The 22,293-nt window shown below is 43.1% G+C and overlaps 1 pseudogene across 1 annotated transcript; it reads left to right on the top strand.

Moving 5' to 3' along the window:
- The first annotated feature begins 3,526 nt into the window (after nucleotides 1-3,526).
- Nucleotides 3,527-4,853, top strand: LOC307099768 (phospholipid scramblase 3-like; annotated as a pseudogene). Its single transcript has one exon. The product of its transcript is annotated as a phospholipid scramblase 3-like (transcript).
- The last annotated feature ends 17,440 nt before the right edge of the window (nucleotides 4,854-22,293 follow it).

Raw genomic sequence — 22,293 nt, 5'->3', positions numbered from 1 at the left:
ATCTGAGCCAGAATTGCAGTTCTATTAAGATCCCCACTGGTGGATCCAAGGATCCCAGGATCCAAGGCTGAAGCTTTTTTATACTAAGAAATGACAAAGTCCTCACCACTCAAAGTCTCTAGGCAGCCAAACTTGTAAGTGGAATTTTAAACACACTTTGGACAAATTCCAAAGCCCTTAATTAAAAAAAAAAAATCCATTAAATAAAATCCTTTCAGAAGATCAGAATTTCTTTTAGCATTGCTGAATTTTTTTAAAATGTGCCTCTTAGAGGCATAAATAACCAATGCAACCATTAATTTGGGGGTCTATCTCTCGGGCAGTGACCCAAATTGAAAACTAATAATTTAAAAGACATGGACTAATCAGGACAGAGGGGGGATGAATAGTGCTCCTTACAGTCCATCCAGAGGCTCTGTTTTGCTGTGAGTTTTAATTTAAGGGGAAAAAATTGAGGGAGAAAGAAAAAACAAAAAAAATTGTCAGTACTGCTTTTTCCAATGACGCTTTGATAAACCTTGCCAATAATAATATGATATTTTTATTAGATTTAAATGCATGGGGTGCCTTTCAATTTATTGTAGCCCAGTTTTTCTTTTGTTTTCCATATATATATATATATATATATATATATATATATATATATATATATATTACATTTACAGTTGTTGTGTTTCGTTTTGTTTTTAAATAGAAAGTTGTGTAAGTCTCCAGTGCTTGGGTTTTATTTATATAAGTACTTTTTAAATTTCCAAAACTGTATTATTGCATTGTAGAGCTGGCCATTTTTAAAGATTGTCTATCATTCAGGTTTTCTGCCTCCCAGTGAATCAAGGAATCCCCTTGGAAGTACTTTCAAAAACCTTCTACACTTTCTCTCAATCCAACTAGGACCTACCTTCCATCCTAACTCTGGGTTTCTCTTTCTTTGAGGTGACCACAGAAAGAGAAAAGAGAGCCTTAATAATATTTTATAGGAGGGTAAATGAATGAAATGTTATATGAAATAAACTCCATGCACCAGAGTTTGGAGGTGTACAAAGCGCTTTCTCAGTTATTCAGAACAGTGTGTAATTGGTTTGAAACCTTAGACTGCTTTCTTGGACATCATTAAAATCACAGTATTAGGTATTAAGGAAATACCTGTTGGAGTCATAACTAATATTTTTCCCCACCAACAAAAGCAGGGGAAGAGGGAAAGTACAAGAACTGCTTATAGACCAATGACCCATTTTAAGCTCAGACCAATAATTAAGAAACATGGGAATTCATGTTGATTTCTAAGACATTATTGAACTATGAGGACTTAAAATTAATCTCCTATAAAACCACCCTGAATTCCTAAGTTTGAAATATCTTCAAAGCTTGGGGTTTGTAGATGTGTTTAAGAGATGTTTGGTTTTGGATCTTCATTCCTGCCAAGAACCATCAGCTTATGTTTCAGCCCCCCTTTCACATTTCATGGTTGCTAGCCTAGCTCTGAGCTCTTGCAAATAGCATGAGGTCAAGTCTTCAGTCTTGTTGGTCTTTGACTCTCCATCACAGGTTGAAAAGCCCCATGATGAGTGATGAGTCTCCTCGTTCAGCTTCCTATTGATGACAGGCAAATCCTACAAAACACCACCCATTGACACTTGTGCCTTAGGATGGTAATTTTTTCACTTACCAGTACACTCATTAGTGATGAGGAAGAGATTAGCTCAAATGACTCTCATAATGGCATTAGCCTGCAAAAGTGCCTGGGATCTGCCCAGCTGCTGTGGTTCAGTGGTTGAGCATTGACCTATGAACCAGGAGGTCATAGTTTGATTTCCGGTCAGGGCATGTGCCTGGGTTGTGGGCTGGATCCCTGGTGGTGGGCATGCAAGAGGCAACCGATCAGTGATTCTCTCTCATCACTGATACTTCTACCTCTCTCTCCCTTTCCCTCTCCCTTCCTCTTTAAAATCAATAAAAATATACTTTTTTTAAAAAGTGCCTGGGATCAAGGAGGGAGGGTTGCTTAGCCTGCTGTCACTCAGTGAGTCCAGCTCCTGAATATGCACTGCATGTGGAACATTGCCACTCTCTCTTTGTTTGCCTGGTATTTGTGTGTTCCTAGAAGCTATATTTTATTGGCTTAGCCACCATTCAACACTGGGCACTCCTGTTGGGCAGATTACATACCAGATAATTTTAGGAGTAACTAACTTCCTTAAGGGCCCAATGTAAATATGTAAGTTATTACCCAAACCAAGAAACTTTTGAGATGGAAAGGATAATTATGCAGGAACAATAGCCCATGACTGCCCTGGGAAAAACAAAATGTCTTGTCCACTTACTTATGACTTATGTAGGGATACTATGTGCCATATATCACTCCCTGTACCAATCAGCTGTGGTCAGTAGCAGGCTGATTTTACTGAAAACTTGTTATCAATCATATAAACTTATGGAGGAAGGATATTTACCGTGAAGGGGAAACCTGGATACCAACCCTAAAATCTTCCATATCCAACCATTTATCAAGTCTTGCTGATTCTGTCTCCTGAAGACCTCTCTATTTCTCTACCCCTCCCTCCTCATTCCCTCACCTTGGTCACGCCACGACAATTCTTCCCCTCAATTATTGCAATAGCCTCCTAAATGTTCTCGCTACTCTAGTCTTGCCATCCTCCAATCAATTCTCTAGATATCAGACAAAGCACTTTTCTTGAAACCAAAACCGGGCATTGTTCTGAGTACAGGGAATCCAAAGTGAGTGAGCAAGTCAAGGTCATGCTTCCAAGGTGCTTCCCTTCTAGCAGCCAACACAGATGACGAACAAGTAAACTAATCCTAATATATATAAAAACCCATGGTCTGTAATGTCTAAAACGACCGAAGGCTCGACCAAACGCCAGGCTAGGGAGCTGAGGGAGCAGCAGCTGATCAATCAGTGGCAGTGGTGGCTGGTGAGCAGTGACTGATGGCTGAAAGGCAGACCTCTTGGTCCCTCCTCCCAGCCCTCAGACTCCAATCGGTGGCGGAGGCGGGGCGGAACTGGGGACTGGCTCCCTCAGTAGTCCTGCAGGTGCCATCTCAAGAGGACAGGCCAGGCACCAATGGACCAGCCCTGCCGGCATGATCCCAACAGCGCCGCCGGCCTCCTGGAACTTGGCTTCAGACACTGCAGTCGCTTCCCCTCCTTAGACGCTCCACAAGGTCACTCAAGCCCGCCCCACTCCAGACGAAGTGTGATCACTGCACACGGAAGAAATGCAGTAAAAAAATAAAAACCGTTGACCAAGGGCCCACCTCCACGAGCTCATGGGAGCCTCCGAGCGCTGGGCACCCTGACTATTTTAGAGGCTTCAGGTGAGCAGGGGACGCAGAGGGGTCAGGAAACATCCCTGGAGGTCGGGCTGTCGGTCTGATCTCGGATCCATCCTTCCTGCCGTCTGCCAACAGCCGCCTCCACAGAGAATGGGAGAACAAAGGGAGGGGGCGGATCTGCAAACCCCAGAGGGAATCCAGGGTCCCAGGTACTCTGCCCCACCCACTGACACTTTCAGTTTCTCCTCGAGTCAGAGGCGCTGCCCAAGAGACTCTGGGCGGGCGCAGCTGCTTCTCCGCGTTTGCCTATTCGTCTTTGTGTCTGTCTGTGTCTGCCAGGCTGTCCCTGAGCTTGCCTCCACTTCTAGAACTAAGCTTCTGGTATAGGGAGAACCCTCATCCCTTTCCTATGGCAGGATACTTGCCCCCCACAGGCTACACCCATTCGCCCCCTCCTCTCTACCCTGTGACCACTGGGTACCCTGAGCAGGTGCAGCATCCTGGGCCTGGACCAGCACCAGTGCCTGCCCACATGCCTGCCCCTGCACCCAGCTTCGCTCTCTTCCCCTCGCCCAGCCCCAGTGCCCTGGGGCCTGCTGCCCACCTCTTGCCACCGCCCGGGGTACCTTCTGGCCTCGAATTCTTGGTGCCGATTGATCAGATCCTGATTCACCAGAGGGCTGCACGACTGGAAACGCTCCTAGGCTGGGAGACAAGTAACCGGTATGAACTGCGTTCTGGGGCTGGACAGCCCCTGGGTCAGGGGGCTGAAGAGAGCAACTGCCGTGCATGTCTGCTGCAGGGTCGCCGGCCCCTTCACGTCCGTCCGGTGGACTCAGGGAATCAAGAGGTGGAAGTACAGTCGCCACCAGGCACCACCATTGGCCATGTGCTACAGACCTGGCATCCCTTCCTCCCCAAGTTCTCCATTCAAGATGCCAATCGCCATAGGATCCTGCGAGTGGTGGGGCCCTGCTGGACCTGTGGCTGTGGCACGGACACCAACTTTTGAGGTGAAGACTCCAGATGAGTCCCACAGTGTGGGCCACATCAACAAGCAGTGGGGGGAGAGGGGGGGCGAGGGCTGCTCCAAGAAGCCCTCACAGATGCAGATGACTTTGGCTTGCAGTTCCCACTGGATCTGGATGTGAGAATGAAGGCTGTACTGCTGGGAGCCACATTCCTCATTGAATACACGTTCTTCGAGAAGCGAGGAGGCACTGCGCCCTCTGGCATCACCAGTTAGACGGCATCTCAGGGTGAGGACCATCACCTCAGCCAGAACTCAAGATGGTCACCTGGCCTGGCTTGGCCCCTCCTCAGAGGCAGCCCTTTCCTCCATGTGCACTGCAGAGGACAGACAGGGATGCCAAAGAGTCTGGGGCCATGGGGCCCCATCCCTACCCTAATCCCCTGGCCTCCTTCACCTGTGGCCCCACAGAAGGGCATGTATGAGAGCCCTTCCCTGCTACCTCTCACCACTGTCTCCGGCCATCCCTCAGCACACAGGCATATCGGCTTTCAAACTTGCTTACTCACTTCCTCTCACCCCCTTCCAGGGCCTCTACTCTGGACGGGGCCTTTGGAATCCAGGGCTCTGGGGTTTTACAACAGAGCTGGGGTGGGAAAGAGTAAACAGCACCAAAGATGGCTGATATGGCCACCCACCTCTGCCTCAGCTTGACCAATTAGTTCAGCCTCAGAATGTGGCACTCAGAGGGGATCCCTACTTCCCCAGCAATGGCTCTGGGCCTCAACCCCAGTACCAAACTCCTCTCCCCCTTGGCCCTCCCCACAGCTGGTACTTGCTGCAGCTCCTTGTGCCTTACTTAACCATTCCTTCCTTCCCTGTTCCTACAAAGGAGGCTGCATCCTTGTATGTTATATTCATATAAACTTTGTAACATTTTGGAAAAAACACACACAAAAAAAACAAACACACACACACACAATGACCAAGAGAATGCTGCAGTCAACGTCCGGAGTCCGGCTCAGGAGAACGGAGAGAAGGGAGAATTCCAAAGTTGGCTGATGCCAAGATATTTCTGAGTGACTGCCTGGCATGTGACAATTGTGTGACTGCAGAGGAAGGAGTCCAAGTTTCTCAGCAGTGGTAAGGACCAGCAAGCAGGCGGGCGGTAAGGAGCGAGGGGTTCGGACTGTGAGAGGGATTTCCAACTGTCGGTTTAGGCCCGTTCCCTAAGCCGGCAGGCAGACATCCCCTGAGGTGTCCCGGACTGCGAGAGGATGCAAGCCGGGCTGAGGGAATCCCCCCCCCCCCACAGTGCACAAATTTCGTGCACCAGGCCTCTAGTAAATAATAATTTGGGGCTTTGATAAGAGCCCTGGAGGTGAGCAGCAGAGTGATGTAACATAGGGAGTAAAGGTGACATGGAGGAAGCTACATAAATTCAAGTGGTCAGGGAAACCTCTTTGGGAAGGCGATTTGGGTTTGATTTGAAGGCTGAGACAAGACAGCCATGTTGAGAGCCAGGGAAAGGGCATCCCAGGCAATGGGAAGAAAGATGTTAAACACCAAGAAACCTGATGAATTCAATTATTCAAAGAAGCAGAGAAGGGCGCCTATGTGACTGCACAGTGATCAAGTGGCAGATGATTTGCAATCAAGTCAGAGGGAGGCCAGGGCCGGGTCACCTAAGGCCTTGTCAGCCAAGGTTGCTCTTAGAATAAAATTCCAAAGCCATTAAAAACTGTTGAGGCAGAGGAGCTGATGGAACTAATTGTCTTTTCTATATAAGCTGATTCTTGTTTCTAAATGAAGAATAGATTGCAGTGAGAAGAACACCGATTAGACTAGAATCTTCCTCCAGGTGAGAGGATGGTGGCTATGAACAAGGAGTGAAGCTCTGATATTTGATCCTGTTAGTGGCATTTGTGGCTACTGAGATACAAGTTTATAATTAAACATACATCTTTCAAGTGCACCGCACTACACCGCACTATCCTTTTATTATTCTTTTGAACGCCTAATTATTGCCATAGTTTTATTTCATTTAGTGTTTGTTTCTTAAAGCTTTGTCCTTTAAAAATCAGATTTTTTATTTGTGTTTTTGTTCATGTGCTTTTGTATACAATTTTATACTAGCTGATCCTGAGGTATTGAACTTTCGCAAATGAATATTGAAATCCTGGAAATGCCTAAAATATCTAGAAAATGCCTAGGAAATCTATCCCAGTAGGTCTCAAAACAAGCTCCAGGGACTGATTTGATTAAGAAAATCATGAGTATTTAAACCCAGTCGTCTCAAGTTTAACTTTGTCCGAAATTGCAGTTGTAGTGGCTTTCTGATGGCCAACATAATGAAGATTTTGTTAAATGTTGGGCTAAATAATATGTGTTCCAAAATGAAGGAATTATACTTTTCAGTATTTGGTGAAGTATAATCATGTCAGATGGGTGGGTGGATGGATGGATAGGTGGGTGGGTGGATGGATGGAAGGAGATAGCATGTAGATGGAGAAAATAGGGATATGCAGATACCCATATATCTTTCCATCCATCCATGTGTATCCTCAAATATACAAATCCATGCCATAGGGAGGGTGGGCTATTGCTTTTACAAGCTGTTAAAAAGGTAGAGTCTGGCTTACCTACCATTCTTTATAGTTAACACCTCTATTCCTTGTGTGGTTGCTTATTCTCTCCAAGGAGCAGTGGCCATTAATATTTGGCTGATTGAATCCTGGCTTGATTTTGTTCAAGAATCAGGCATTTTCTTTGTAGAGCATCAGAAATGCTTTTCTTAAGTGTCTTGACATGCCCCTGTGTGCAAAGAAGACCTGTGCAACACAGATGTGTCTGTGCCCATTTTCAGCATATTGGCTGTCAGAAGTCTGCAGGAGGAAATATCTTCTGAATTAAATTCTCCAAGGATGACTTTTTTTGTTGTTGTTCATTCTGCTGAATGATTTCCCATGTGTTTATTTGCAGAGTCAGAATTCTTGAGTGATGCACAGTATAGTTATTTTTTGGTGGCGTGAAGTTCTTTGGGCCACTAGGGTGGGGAAGTTATTTTGATTTTGTGAATAACAGGCCATTTGTCAGTTAGGAAGAGAGACCTGTTATCTCTTAGTCACTTAAACTACATTTTTTGGTCAAATAATTATGACATGAAGCAAAGATTGCACCATTATTTAATGAATTTCAGATTTTTACAAGCGTTCTGACCCTCTCCCATTTTTCTTCTTCAATAACAGCTCTGAAATAGAGTTTTAAAGATTTCAATGCTCATATGCAGCAACCCTGTCCCCCCCACCCCCGCCCAGGATTCTGCCTTTTTGTGGGCACATTGTATTGACTTTACCTGCAGATGATTTCCTCAGATTCTGTTTTCACTAGACAAGCCCCTGGGGGAAAATATTGTCCAAAAAAAGAAAATAGTCCTGTTCTAGACCCACCCAGAATGACATAATATGCAGTGTTTTCCATATTCAACAGTGATACTGTTTTGAGAACTCACAGCCGGTTTTAGTTAAGTTAAGTCCAATGTTTTCTTTCTCTTTTTGATTCATAATTTCCCAGGGGCTTGCTACCTTTGGGCTTAGCTTAAAATGTAGCGTTCTTTAAAGAGAGAACACTATCTGGTATATTTAAAGAAATTCAGGGCCCCCAGATAAGAAGCTCAGTTACAGACATACTAGTAGATAACAGATCAGATTTTTATTAGCTATGGAAATCTTTATTTTATTAAAGATAAAGTTTTTATAAAGTAAGTTGTTATAAAGTTATTTTGTAAAAAGAAAACAAGGAAAAATATCTTTCATTGGATGGACTCTATATTTTGCCTTAATTAGCCTCATCATTTCACTTAATTCTCTCAGACACACTGGGTTCCTGTTCTTACCTCTGTGTAAGTTTTTTGTGGTTGTTCTGCACACAGTGTGACCAAATGGGACTGAGGTGTTTCTTGGGTTGTAGGACTTTCAGTGGAGAAGTCCAGGCAAACTGGGACAGATTGGTCACCCTAGAAACCATCCACTCACTCAGTGGCCTAAACACAATGATCATTTCCCACCGTTCTGTGGGCTGACTGTGTGGTGGTCCTGCCGTTGTCACTGGGGCTCTCAGTGAGGCTGCTAGGCTGAGTCTGGGAAGGAAGATGTCTGGGGCCTCAGCAGAGAGGGCTGGGCCTCCCCTCCAGTGTGGAGCCTCCAGGTTCCACAAGAGTGAGAGTGGAAGATGAGGGGCCTCTTGAAACCATATTCAGAAGGCACACACTGCTGCCTCTATCCCGCTTGGTGATTAAGACACAGGGCCAGCCCAATTCAAGGCATGGGGAAATGGACTTCACCTTTTTGGTGGAGGAATTACAGAGAATGTGGCCATTTTTAATTCACCACAATCCCCATTGTATAGTAAGGATTCCGAGAGTCAGTAAATTTAAGTAACTTTTCCAAGACTATCTAGTTCCTAAGTGGCAAACCCAGGGTTTGAACGCAGTCCTGTATGCCTGAAAAACCCATGAGTTTTTAATGAGTTTGAGTCACCAGGCCCTGTTGGGCTATAACTACATCAACTGATAATCCAGGGAGCTGTTCTGGGTAAGGCAGAGGAGATGGGGTGGAGAAGAAAGAAGAAGGAGACAGAGAAGCAGTGATCTGTGATGTCTGGATAACCAACATCACAGAAAGCTGTCCAGTTTGTTTTGAGAATATAATCCATACCTGCCTGCTCCTATAAACAGGTTTGGGCTCCTGCTATCCTCCTCTCCACCCCGAGTACAACCTCATTCCTAAAAGTAAGTTCTTCAATGGGCCTCAGATTTACTATATTCTTGAACTTGATGTTTCTCTCATTCCATTATGCACTGGCCTCACTTTTTCTGCATAAGCATTGGATTGTTTCCTATAGTTGGGAGTTTTAAGAGTTTGAAAGCAGTTACACTAAGTTAGTTGTTTTCAAAGTGGGGGAGTCCCAGAGACCCTTTCAGGGAGTCCATGATGTCAAAACTATTGTTTGCTTTTATTATTTTTATAATACTAAGTATTATTTGCTTTTATTATTATTATAGTAAGTATTATTTCCCACTCAGTTCTCTCTTGAGTGTAAAGTGGGGTTTTTCAGAAGCTATGAGTTGTGTGATATTGCAACAGATGGTCGTGGAAGCAGATTTAAGGATTTCACTCTTTTCTCTTAAAGCAGACATTAAGGAGATTTTTAAAATGTAGACAACAACGATGTTCTTCTGTTTTCCTGGTTTCTAGAAAATCGTTATTTTTTTATTTAAAATCCTTTTAGGTTGGCATGTAAAGGGTTTCTAGTAATTTTTAAATTAACACACAAATACTTTAATAAGATTTCTCATATGTTAAATATTTCTTAATAAAATGCACACAAACTAAAGCTCTTTGGGGTCCTCAGTAATTTAAAACAGAGTCCTGAGAGCAATAAGTTTAGGATGATTTTCACCATCTTACCAGCTGCTATTTTCTGAGCACCTGCTATTCCCAGGCCATTTCCTACACATTCTCTTTTAATCCTCCCAGCAACCCTGTCAGGAAGGTGCCCCATTCATCCCCAGCCCTCAGAGCCATAGACTGGGGTTCAAAATCATTAGTCACTCAGCTCATATGCTGTAAAGCTAGAACTGAAAGCTATTTCTCCCTGACTCCGCAGTCGAACTTTGAGGAACAACCTCTTTGCTTGCCGTGTAACTGTTGCTTTGCTGCACAGAGAGAAACAGAGGTCCGAAGGTCTTGGATTGTCTGAGATGGCTCAGGCAGCTAGAAACCATGACACTCTGCTGTCTATCCCATGAATAGTCCACTAGTCATAGCAACTTGTCTTTTCAAATTGCAACTTTTAGAAAAAAAAGAATTCCTTCAAAAATCAAGTGATACTCTGAACCTAGTGGGAGAGGGGGCTTTTGTTTCCCCTGATAAGAGGCATTTCTAAGAACATGTTATGCAAACCCTACTGAGCTCTCAACAAGGATGAAACATCTGTCTGCCCAATTATCACCCTCTGAACTGCAGAAATAAATGTTCACTGCCTCAACCAAATTTTCCAATTACTTTACAGACCAGCTGGTGCATTTTGTTTGGCCAAGTCCCTCTTGTAATAGTGAAACAATTGCTGCCGTTTATTGAGTATTCATTCTGTGGCAGGCACTATGAGAAGGACTTTCTATCAGACCTCCCAGAATCCTCAGAAGAATGCTCTGAGGCAGGCAGCTCCTTCCCTGCCTTACAGATAAGATGAGACTTGCAGAGGTGCAGCTACTTGCCTGAGGTCACCCAGCTAGTGTATCAGGGATCAAAACCAGGTCTAGGTAGCTCCCAACCTGAGAGTCTTTTTATAAAAAAAAAATTATTTTTCAATTATAGTTTATATTCAATACTATTTTGTATTAGTTTGAGGTGTACAGCATAGTGGTTAGTCAGTCATATACCTTACAGAGTGCTCCCCCTGATGTTTTAGCACCCACCTGGCAGCATCTGTAGTTATTACACTATTATTGTCTAGATTCCCTATGAAGCTTGAGCTGCTCAGCCAGAGTGCTCAGCACACCACTGAAATGCAATGTCAGCTTGTCTATGGCAAGTCCTCCAAAACAGACTCAAAGTAGCCCAGATAAATTAGGAAAGGGAGACAATTTTACCTTCGGAGACAAAGGAAAAACCAAGAGATGCAACCTGTTCATACAATGAGGAAACAGATACATTCTTTCATTTTCTCTATAGCTTAACCCTTCACAAACACTTGGGACTATCCAGCGATATGTGAAGAGGGCCACCAATGCCAACTGAGCTTTGGGTTTAAGTGTGAGGCATATCTTCCTTCTGCCTGGAGGGGCTGCCGTCCTTCCTTCAGCTTTAAAATGCCACGATCACACAAACACGGTTAGAAGTGATGGGAAAGCTGAGGCCCCACACGTGTCAACAACAGATGCGTGCATCCCCTGGAAAAAGACAGTGATCGCATTTCCCTTAGGGCTGTGCTCCAGGTGCACCCAGGGGGCGTGAGGACAAAGGCTCTCGTGATCTGTCCTGCCTGCCCAGCTCACCAGGTGCTGTTGGCAAGCGTTCCAGTGGCAAACTGGGGCTTTAACAACCTTCACAACAACCTTCGGATTCCTCCTGAAAGGTTCAGGTTGCTGCTACTGTGCTAAGAAGCCTAGAATTTTGGCATGGAAAAGGATGATCGCTAGCCCAGCCTCTTACATAATATGAATAGCATTTATAAATTATTGGAGTAATTTTGCGGAGGAATTCAATATACTGTGAAGACATATCTGACAAGAGCAGCTTGTTGTTGCTTAGGAACCTAATATTAGAGGCACGAAGCAGACAACTTTGTCATCCTAAATCCATGCGCTTAATTATCTCCACCCTAAATTAGCTCCAGAAACAAACCAAGCAAATGTGTACAAATCTGGTTAACGTAGGAAGATGACCAGAAAGTAAAGAGTTGTAATGGGGACTCCTTTCTGCCATCTTCTGCCTCTGTTCTCCTTGCCCAGGAAGGCAATTATGGATCTGGGCAAGGATCATTTCATGACCAGTATCGCTCTCTGGCCCTTGTTTTTAAAACAATGGGCCTGTGAGTATCTCTTTGGCACTCTGTTACTTGAACAATTTCCTTGAATCCTAGAATATTTTGTAGCTTTTATGACTCTTAAAACTGCAATCCAGATCAGAATTTGTGTCCCCCTCAACTCCTCCTCTAGATTATAAGGTCAGAGCTGAGTTCTCATCTCTGTCACCATAACACCGCCACAATAAGTGCCTTGCAAATGGTATAGAAGTAAGTAACATTACAAGTAACAGCAGTGACAGCTATGGGGCGTTTGCTCTGTGTCCGATGGAACACCAAGGGCTTTATCCCACTCCCCTAAGAAGTAGATACTACTAAAATCCCCATATTATCCCTATTTTCCAGTACAGTCCAAGGCTGGGATCCCACAGCTAGCAAGCAGCGGAGCCCAGGCATTTAATCATATTCAGCCACTTCCAAATACTTGTTGACTGAATGAGCATCTTTGTGATTTGTATGGTCTCTTCCCCTCCTCCCTTTCTCTCTTTCTGTCCCTCTCTGTCATTTTCCCTCTGAATTTACTGGCTTATTTAGAAGAATACAAAGAAATCATATCTTCATTTGCCTCTGAAGTCTTCAGTTACTTTCAGTTTTGTCCGTTGACATGAAATCATTATTTTGTTCCCAGCAATTCACCTGGGTTTTAAAATATATTCCCTCATCTTTTGAACATCGCCATGCCCAAGTCCAGCACACCTGAGGGCATCTCAGTCCTCTGCTTTTTTCTTACATTTGCTCTTCTGCCTGAAATCAGCTTTGTACCCCTTCCCAGGTGACATGAGCCTGGGGAAAACCAGGCTTTTTTTTTTTTTAAGTTTTGTTTTGGAGCCATGGATAACATTTTTCAAATTCTGTTTGTTAATTTCAAATCTTCTTAAGTTCTTAAGTGCTGGCCAGGCAAACATTTCTCAGCCCACATGACAGCTTTGGGAAGGGGCTTGAGGGACAATAAGGTCAGCAGGGGAAGAAGCAGAGGCCAGGGATCCTGGGGAGCCGGTAACACGGTACACACCAAAACTATAAATGGCTTACTATTTCAAGCAGAGCCTGGTGCTGGGTGAGTTATTCTCCACAAACAAGGAAACTTCCATCTGGATCCAGGAGCCCTGTTTGGATGCCCCCGGGTACACATATGTGCAGATACCGTGAGCATAATTCAAGGGGAGCTCTAACCCTAGAAACCTCATTTGGGAAAAGTATGAAAAGTATGCCCCTCATTTTAAAATGCTCCTCCTGAGAGTATATGTAAAGTGTTCCTTTAACACATTATTGCATATTAATTTGTCAGCATTAGTAGATGAATGACTAAACCTCCCCAGCACCAAACCTGGTTCCCAGCAAGTAGTAGTTGACCTGTATATCTGAATGGACAAATGGTCAATGAATAAACAAGTGAATGGGTGTTTTTTTTTAGAAATTTATCTTGTGCCAGCTCTAACCAGCTTCTGTATTCAAGATCTGCAACTTGCAATTGCTCTTTTTCTTGTGGCTTATAACCTCATTTAAACACCCACATTCATATGTTTCTGCTGTTTAAGCATCTGTTCCAGTTTAGTCAACTGGACAAAGGAAAGAAGCCTAAACAAGCTCCCTCCCACCAGTGCAACTTGCAGAGGCAACAAGAACTAGGCCACTTCATCATGAGGCCGCCTGCCCCTCATCTCCAGCTGCTGTTTCTCTGAATAGGATTCTCCACCTAACGAGAGGCATGCCAGTGGTCTTGAGGAATCAGTGGGAGTAGGTACTTGGAGCCCCTTGGGAGAAACAATGCTCTATAAACAGACAGTACAGCCAATTCTGAGTTTCACGCCCAAATTGTGGAAGGTGCCTCTCCTCTCTACAGCATCCCAAATGCATATTAGATGGCACAAGATCAGCCACTCAGATGTTTTATTCTGAAATAATTTCATACAGAAAAATATGGAGTAGAGTACACTCGCCCTGCCCAGACAGCTTCTGCTGTTTAAAAAAATAAAATTAATAGGTCAGGTCAGATATTTTTTATTCTGATCTTTGACTAAAACTTACATTTTCAGAACTATGCTGCATCATACAAGAATATACTTTTGTTTGGAGGGCAGGGGAGGGCAGTCGGGAGGGACCAGGCCTGCAAGGGAGAGCAGTTGGAGGCGATCAACCCTGCAGGGGAGGGCAGTTAGGGGTGACCAGGCCAGCAGAGGAGGCAAGTTGGGGGCAAACAGGCTGGCAGGGGAGCAGTTAGACATCAATCAGGCTAGCATGGGAGTGGGTAGGGGTGATCAGGCTGGCAGGCAGAAGCGATTAGGGGCAATCAGGAAGGCAGGCAGGTGAGCAGTTGGGAGCCAGCAGTCCTGGATTGTGAGAGGGATCCCAGATTGGACAGGGTGCAGGCTGGGCTGAGGGACAACCCCTCCCCCACCCCCGTGCATGAATTTTGTGCACCGGCCCTCTAGTTGTTAATAAAAGGGCAGAGTAGGGCTTGAAGGGGTGGCGAGGCAGATCACTTGCATCCATATAGCTCCGATGAATGTTGTATGGACCAGTCTGGTTTCCCACTGGCTTACAATTGGCTGCTTAATGTGGTGATACTAAATGTGGGTTCATTTTTTCCCCCAGAGCTGTGGGTCATGCAATATCTAAATATCTAGAATTAGTTAAGAGTAGACTATTAGTTATACTGTGCAGCAATATTGCCACAAACTTCCACAGGTTAAAACGATACCTATTTATTGTCTCATGGCTTCTGTGGATCATGGATAGGATGATTAAAACAAGACAAGAAGAGATGAGCAATGCAAGGAAGCATTGTGAAGTTGGCATCTGCTATGGACTTCCGGTGCTTAAATCCGCTGACCTCCTGAGGACCTTTATGAAATGCACTTCTCAAGGACAAAGGGGCGGCATGTATCCATATCCTCCACAGTTGTTCACTGGTGGCTCTGCAAACATCAACTCTGGTTCAGTTCTGGGTTGTGCATTTGTGAGTGCAGAGTGCTTCCCATGGACACCCACGCCCCAGCCTTGGGAAAGGCCTGAGGCTTAACTAGGTTCCTTGCAGGCTGAAATCAAGGTGTAGGCCTGAGCTGGGTCTCATCAGAGGTTCATCTGGGAAAGGATCCACTTCCAAACTCACATGGTTGTTGGCAGAATTCAGTTTCTTGGAGGCTCTCAGACTGATGGCCTCGGATTCTTGCTAACTGTTAGCTGGAGGCTTCCCTCAGTTTCTTGCCACATGGCTCTCTCCATAGGCAGCTCAAAGCACAGAGCAACACAATTCTTCGGAGCCAGCAAGGGAGAGAATCTCCTTGCAAGATGGTCATATGTATTATGACCACTAACATTCTGTAACTTTGGCCATATTTGATTGGTTAAGAGTAAGTCACATGTTCTGTCCACACTCAATGGAAAGAAGTTACTCCATGGCATGAACACTAGGAAAGGAGAGTCGTGGGGGCCACCTGAGAGTCTGTCTGCCATAGTGGCTAAGAGGATGCAAAGGTATGAGATCAACAGGGCCAGTATAAATATAGTTACATTACAAACAGTACGAGTGGCTCACCTGAGCAGGCATAAATTCAATTTTATGCAAGTATCTACAACACCAAGAAAGCACTCAGGTTTTGTTTTGTTTTGTTTTTAACTAACATACTGTCTGTTATCAAACACCCAAATCTCCTCCTTAGCAAACTTACTTTTGTTTTTGTTGCTTGAAATATATATACACCTCCCCAATGTCATTACTTCTAGCATTTAGGTCCCCAAAGGGTGGAAATAAAGTCACTTTTAATTTAACTTTTCTTCTTTATATAAAATTGTCCCATGGCATTTTCCTTGACACCTTAGTGTTTGTCTACTTAGCATAACTTTACTTAGAGCATTAACAAAATTACACAAATAACACTAGTTAAGTCAAACCATTCAAACTTAAAAATAAAAATGCACGTCCTGTCCCTGGTTTTCCCCTTTAATTAGGATTAGGAGAGCCAATGTGTAGGGTACTTATTTTTAATAATGCTGTGTGGGAGCATGTTTATTTTTCCTTTGTTATGCTTAATGTGGTACATCTTACAGATGTTGAGAATATTTCAGGATGTCTTGGGGAGACAATGAAAGATTGTGGTTTAACAACAAAGCCTCTTGCAGCACTGAGGCCTGTTGGTAACAGTTGGATTGTCGAAGTGCAAGATTCTCAGTCTTCAAAAGGAATGTGCTCTCGGCAGGGGAGATCTGCATGGGTTTGTGTGCACTTTAGTGTCCTTTATGGTTAGTTTCCCAAAGGCTTATTGTGCTTATTGCATCATTTATTTTTATTTGTAAGAGTATTTTGGAAGCTTCAGAACAGTTGTAGAGTCATTACCGCTTCTAGCTGTAAATGATTATGACCGCCTGCCGAAACTGTGTTGAAGGCAAGCAAAAGTAAATAAAGGTCCCTCTTCTTCACCTTCCCTCTTTTTCTGCATTTTCAAGCACTCCGAGCTGGAGGACCCAGCTCTGTGGGGTTACATAGGGCCAAGCTAGTTCTGATTTATGACATTTGTCTCCCAAGAGGGGCTACATGGATTTTTTGGATGAGGGTGAACCACTAGCATGAAAAATTAAAGCTGGCATATTTATTTTGAAGGGCAGAGTGGAGTTAATGACCCTACAAAACTCCTGACACATAAATTTATTTTTCCCATCCTTTAAACGAGGTAACAAGGCAACTTTATATCCAGTCCTGAGGAAGTTGGTGCTTCTGACCTAAAAGTCTATAAAATGGGTAACCTGCTGGGGACTGGAAAAGCAATCTGTCTTAATAAAGTGGAATTAGTTGTAACTATTACTAAGAACCATAAACTTCCCTCATGGGCCCAGACAGTTAAACACCCAAATTATTTTTCAACGTGCGTATGTTTCCATTTCTAATACCAAATAGAATTTGAAAGAGAGAGGTCTTATTATCAAAAAACACTTTTCATAATATACAAAAACCATTGATGATATCTCTTGTAGTAGTCTGCATGTAGTTTTGTGTGTGCAGTGTGGTAAAGCTGTTAATGGTTTTGTTTTTATTTATGTTTTTTTGTTGTCATTTATGGTCAATTAAATATCAGTTGAGTATAATGTGTTAGAGCCTGCACTGTGAGGAAAGAGAGAACCTGTTTCCTCAAAGAGCTTCCAATCTAAGTAAATTCATGACTCTGACCTTCAATACTCTAGTAAATTCCATTGCCTTTGGAATGAGATTCACCTCCCAGCCTGAGCTCATAAGATTCTCAATGATCTGACCACCGCTTGCCTTTTATTAGAGGCTTCCACAGTTCAACCAGACAGGTGCTGTTATTCCTGTCAGCTGTAGAAACTGAGGCCCAAAGAGAAATAAGTAAACTTGCAAACTACTGCCAGGTAGCAGAGGGAGTGTCAGGGTTAGAGCTATTCCCCTGAATCCTTGACCTTCTGTCATCCTCCTTACCTATGATTGCATGATAACATAGCCAGTAAATTCAGTAAGATGAGCAACAATCACTCCATATTTTATGAAACCAGGAAGGTACAACTCAGTTGGAAAACACTAGATTCAAAATGAGAAGAGCTAAGTCCTGCTCCTGGCTCTGCCAATAATTAGCTGTATGATCTTGGGCAAGTCACCTTACCTCATTTTCTGGATTGATAAAGTGATGAAAGTTGACTAATAATATCTAGGCAATATTTCCCAAATTTAGTCCAAATAGTCAAGGAATGCTGCACGTTTTAGGTCTTTACTTGGAGATTTGCTGTGTGCATTATCATGTTAAAGGTGCCATGAGGTCCTACATGGAGAAACCTGTTAACATGGCACTTTTTCATCTCATGTGGTCCCAGAATAATTAGTCATATCTCACAGACCTCATGTTCCCTAAAAAATTATTTAGAAAATTAGTTTCCAAATTCTATGTAGGTGCTAAAAGTTGATGGTTTACATTTTCGCTTGAGAAATGTCCCGTACCTACAACCCTTTTGTTCTCTTTTCATTGTGACTTGACACCACAACCACCACCACCCACCCTTAGGACTGAACACAGTGGGCAACAAATAAATGCTCTTGACTTATTTATTCAGCCCTTATGGTTAATGTATTTTAAATGGTACTTACTTAATGTCTGGCAAAATGTAGCCTAACACATAACAGTTCTGGGATGGGAAGCATTGTATTCTGGAAACCGGGTGAAAACCACCAACTCTCCCTGGAGCCAGCCAGAGAGATGCCAAATGACATTTCAGTACCATTTGGCTATGAGAGTTCCATTCAAATGCAAAAACAAAAAATAAATTCTGTCTCTGGTTAACAGACTTATCGTCTAGCCATTCGGCCTCAGTTTGGTCTGTGGAAAATCAAAGCATTTGGTGTTGGGTGTCATTGAATAGTCACTCTGATGTGACAACCTTTTTTTTTTTTCTGTCCTCTGTCTAGCAACTTACAAGACAAGTTGGCTCAACTAAATTCTCCCAGGGAGAAAACCCTCCTTTTCATCCCTGAATGCCACTCGGTGTCTATTTCGGCAGTAAATTACCAAATGCCACCCTCTTGGTTTGAAAGAGCTTATTCACAATGAAAGTGCCAGGGTTTCCCAGGAGTTGACTATGTGGCCTTTCTTATGTGTGTGTGCCCAAGGAAACAAAGTAACTTTAATATTCAATATAATACACAGAAATGGAGTTTTGAAAGGGACAATTGTTTTTCATAAAATGTCTTAAAATAGCATTGCTTTTCATCCTTTGGAAAGCATGCATCTCCAAGTAATTTAATATGCTAATAAAACTGTTTTCAATGTACCCAAAAGCATAAAAAAATAAGACTTTAAGAGATGATCCTATTAATGAAAAATATTTTTATTAGATAAAAACAGGAAAACAAAGATCCTATGTAGATTGTGTGATGAGAAAAAATTTTAATACTCTAGGTTCAAACCAAGAACACTTAAGAAAATATTTTTCTTCCAACTTTTGTAAGTACAAATAAATTGTCAAAAAAAGGCCTTTCCTACTGAGCATATTGTCTAATGTTGCATGTAATGCAGTGTATGTAGTTGAAAGCAATATAGAATAGTGACTAAGAGTGGAGCATCAACTTTGAGGTAGAACCAGTGTGGATCATAGCTCTGATACTTACTAACTATAAGCTGTTTTTTACTTTTTAAAAATTAAATAAGGAGAATTCTTTCAGATGGAAAGAGTTTGTACAATCACATATTTAAAAAGGAAAATGGTAGGCACTGAACCAGAGGGAAAGGGCAAAGGGTGAGTGCACCACCATGGTCTGGTGAATCCATGATTCCATTTCCCACGCAAGGTAAAAGCTTCCCCAAAATAATGTATAAAGAAGCTACACATTACCCCTTTAGCCATCATCTGCCCTTTCAAATATCTGGTCTACATGAAAATCTTCTATATATATAAAAGGCTAATATGCAAAGTGTCCCCTTGGGAGTTCAACCAGGAGACCGAGAGTTCGATCGCTCTCTATGACATGCGCTGACCACCAGGGGGGGGTGCAGAACAAAGGAAGGCCCTGGCTGGCAGCTGGCAGCCAGGGAAGGAAGGCCCCAGTCAGCAGCTGGAAGGCCTCAATTGGCCCTGATCGACAGCCAGATCTAGGGACCCTACCCATGCACGAATTTCGTGCACTGGGACTCTAGTGTAATATAAAAATGGAGATTCAGCTGCCTGCTGCAACAAAAGCAAAATTCATGAGGCAGGTGCTGGTGCAAAAAGAAAGATGTTTTATTCATGTGCAGCATGAACAGGGAGAAGGGTGGACTCCCATTTCAAAGACCATGTCTCCTTCCTGCTCCAGCCTCCCATTCTTTTGAGGATAGTGAGGAGAGGGCTTTTTTCCATTCAATTATCTTGCTAGCTTTGGGCGCACTCAAGCCTTATCCATTCATATGTCAAGCTTTTGGCCTGCTCAGTGTAAAAACCTCCCCCTGCTACCATCTTGGCCAATGGGGGAGACTCCCCACACTGACTGACTCTACAGTAACAAAAACACAAAGAGGAAATTTAAAAAATCTTTGACACTCAGTTTCCTTATGTATAAGTGGAAGTTTACCTTCATCACAGGTTGTTTCAAAAATTAAAGTGACATAAATTCAATAAAACAATTACCCAATGCTTGCCACATAATAAGAAATTAATAAATACTATTTTGTGGAAATCTATTAGTTCATTTGACAGTAGGACCAGACGTAGGGTTGGCTTGGCCAAGGAAAACCATTTCCCTCTGATCCTTCTGACCCAAATCCCGTATAGTTTGCTTCATCTGTGGAAGTTCTGGAGCCTTTCACTCATACACAGTGATTCCATCTAAAAGCTCTTGCCCAGAAACCCCAAGAAAACTTCACCAGCTAAGTTGGGGCACATGAAGCATGGTCAGACAATATTGTGAATTCTGGATAATTCAATTCAACAAATATTCATTTCAACCTAATGCCTGGCAGGCATTGTGCTAAGCTTTGAAGTTAAAATGATGATTCCAACCAGGGGTTTGACAATCTTCTTCAAGGGTCAAATAGGAAATATTTTAGGTTTTGCAGGCAAGAGGTAAAATCAAGGATAGTATATAGGGACTTATTACCCATTTAAAACATACCTATTTAAAATGTGAAACCATTCTTAGCTTGTAGGCCATACAAAGAAAGAAAAGCCCTGTCCAGTGTGGCTCAGTTGGTTGGATTATCATCCCATACACCAAAAGGTGGCAGGTTGGATTCCTGATCAGGGCACATCCCCAGGTTGAATAATTCATTCCCACATGTAGATGACTTACTCTCAAGGTAACATCTACAATTCATTTAGCTTCTCTGGTGAGTCATTTTTTTTTTTTTTTTTTTTTGGATAGCTGTCTCCTGAGCTCGAAGAAGCCACAATTGTTTGAACAAACATTGGCTTGATTCAATTGAGTTTTGCAAGTAAGGACTTGATACCATATGGGGCTCACCTCGGGTTCCCAAACAGGTCCTTCTCAAACATTGCTCTAGTTATTTGCATTCATTACCTCTCCAGCTGGCTGGAAACCACAGCCTTCTTTAATCGTCTGCTTCAGGGTTCATTTTTTTTGTTGTTGTTTGCTTTAGAAGGAACTCCCCTCCTGGGAAAAGGTGAATTTGCTTCTTTGGTCTCTTCTATACATATTCAGAGTGCCCAGTACCTGGCCCTGGCAGAACTTGAAATTTGGTTCTCGGAAGGATGAATCAGTTGCTGTATTAATGACATTTTCTGTGACATCTGTGAAGTTACTGTAGAGAGAAATGTTAAAGGTCAGAAAAGCCAAAACCCAGCAAAGACGAGACAGAAACAACTGTCTTGAGGACTGAGTCTTTCTGTATTAGATGAATTTATATAATAACTGAGTCTTTGTTTTGTTGTTTTTAAAAATATGTTTTTATTGACTTTTAGAGAAAGAGGAAGGGAGGAGAGAGAAAGAAACATCCATCTCCTGCCTCCATATGTATCCTGTATGTATCGGGGATTGAACCCACAACCTGGGCTGTGCCCTGACCGGGAATCAAACGGGTGACCCTTTGTGGCATGGAACAGTGATCAACCAAATGGGCTAGGGATTTTTAGAGAGAGAGAGGCAGGGAGAAGGGAGAGTTGATTTTGTTTTTAATAGGAGCTATTATAGCAACAGGGATATCCTGTGATATTTGTGGAGGACTCGCCAAGGCCAAATCAATCCAACTTTGAGACTAAGTCACTCACTCAGATCGAATTGACTTTCGTAAAGCACAAGCTATAAGTTTAACCTCCCAAGAAGAGACTATCTGATTTCCAGACTACGGAGAAAGATTTTTCTTTTTGACCTCAGTAGTCATCACCCACACCCTCCTTTGTTCTTTTGTTCATTCACTTATTTTATAATGAGAACCCCTTTTGTGTGTTAAGCACCACATTTAGCACTGAGAAAACAAACCAATGAGGCATTTTATTGAGCACCTGATATGACCCAGGTGATTGAGGAAGTGTTGTCCTTGCCCTCAAGGATCTCACAGTCTAGTGGGGAAAACTGGCATCTAAGCAAGTAATTATAACTCAGGGAGATGACTTTAAAGGGCATAGGCAGTGTTGGCTCACAGTTAAGACCATGAACGTGAGTGCAGATTTTGGATTTGAACTGTGTGATTTTGAGTGAGTTTGCATGAATGCCAGCCTCAGCTTACTTATTTGTAAAGTGGTGATACTACTAGGCTGTACATCACAGAGTTACTGTGAATCCAAAGGAGATGATGCCTCTAACATTAGCATAACACTCGGCATGGGGGCGAGTGCTCAATATCTGTCAGCTATCATCATGTGCTACAATCAGGTCATTATTGCTATGGTAGTTGTGCACAGAAGTGGCTTGGGGACCAAACTCTATCATTTACTGTCCTGTCACCTTGGGCAAATTACTCACCCTCCCTGTGCCTCAGGCCTCTGCTCTGTAAAATGGAGATAATACTTAA

Source organism: Cnephaeus nilssonii (genome assembly GCF_951640355.1).
Source record: "Cnephaeus nilssonii genome assembly, chromosome: 5".
Lineage (NCBI taxonomy): Eukaryota > Metazoa > Chordata > Mammalia > Chiroptera > Vespertilionidae > Cnephaeus > Cnephaeus nilssonii.
This window is presented reverse-complemented; position numbering and strand designations above follow the sequence as displayed.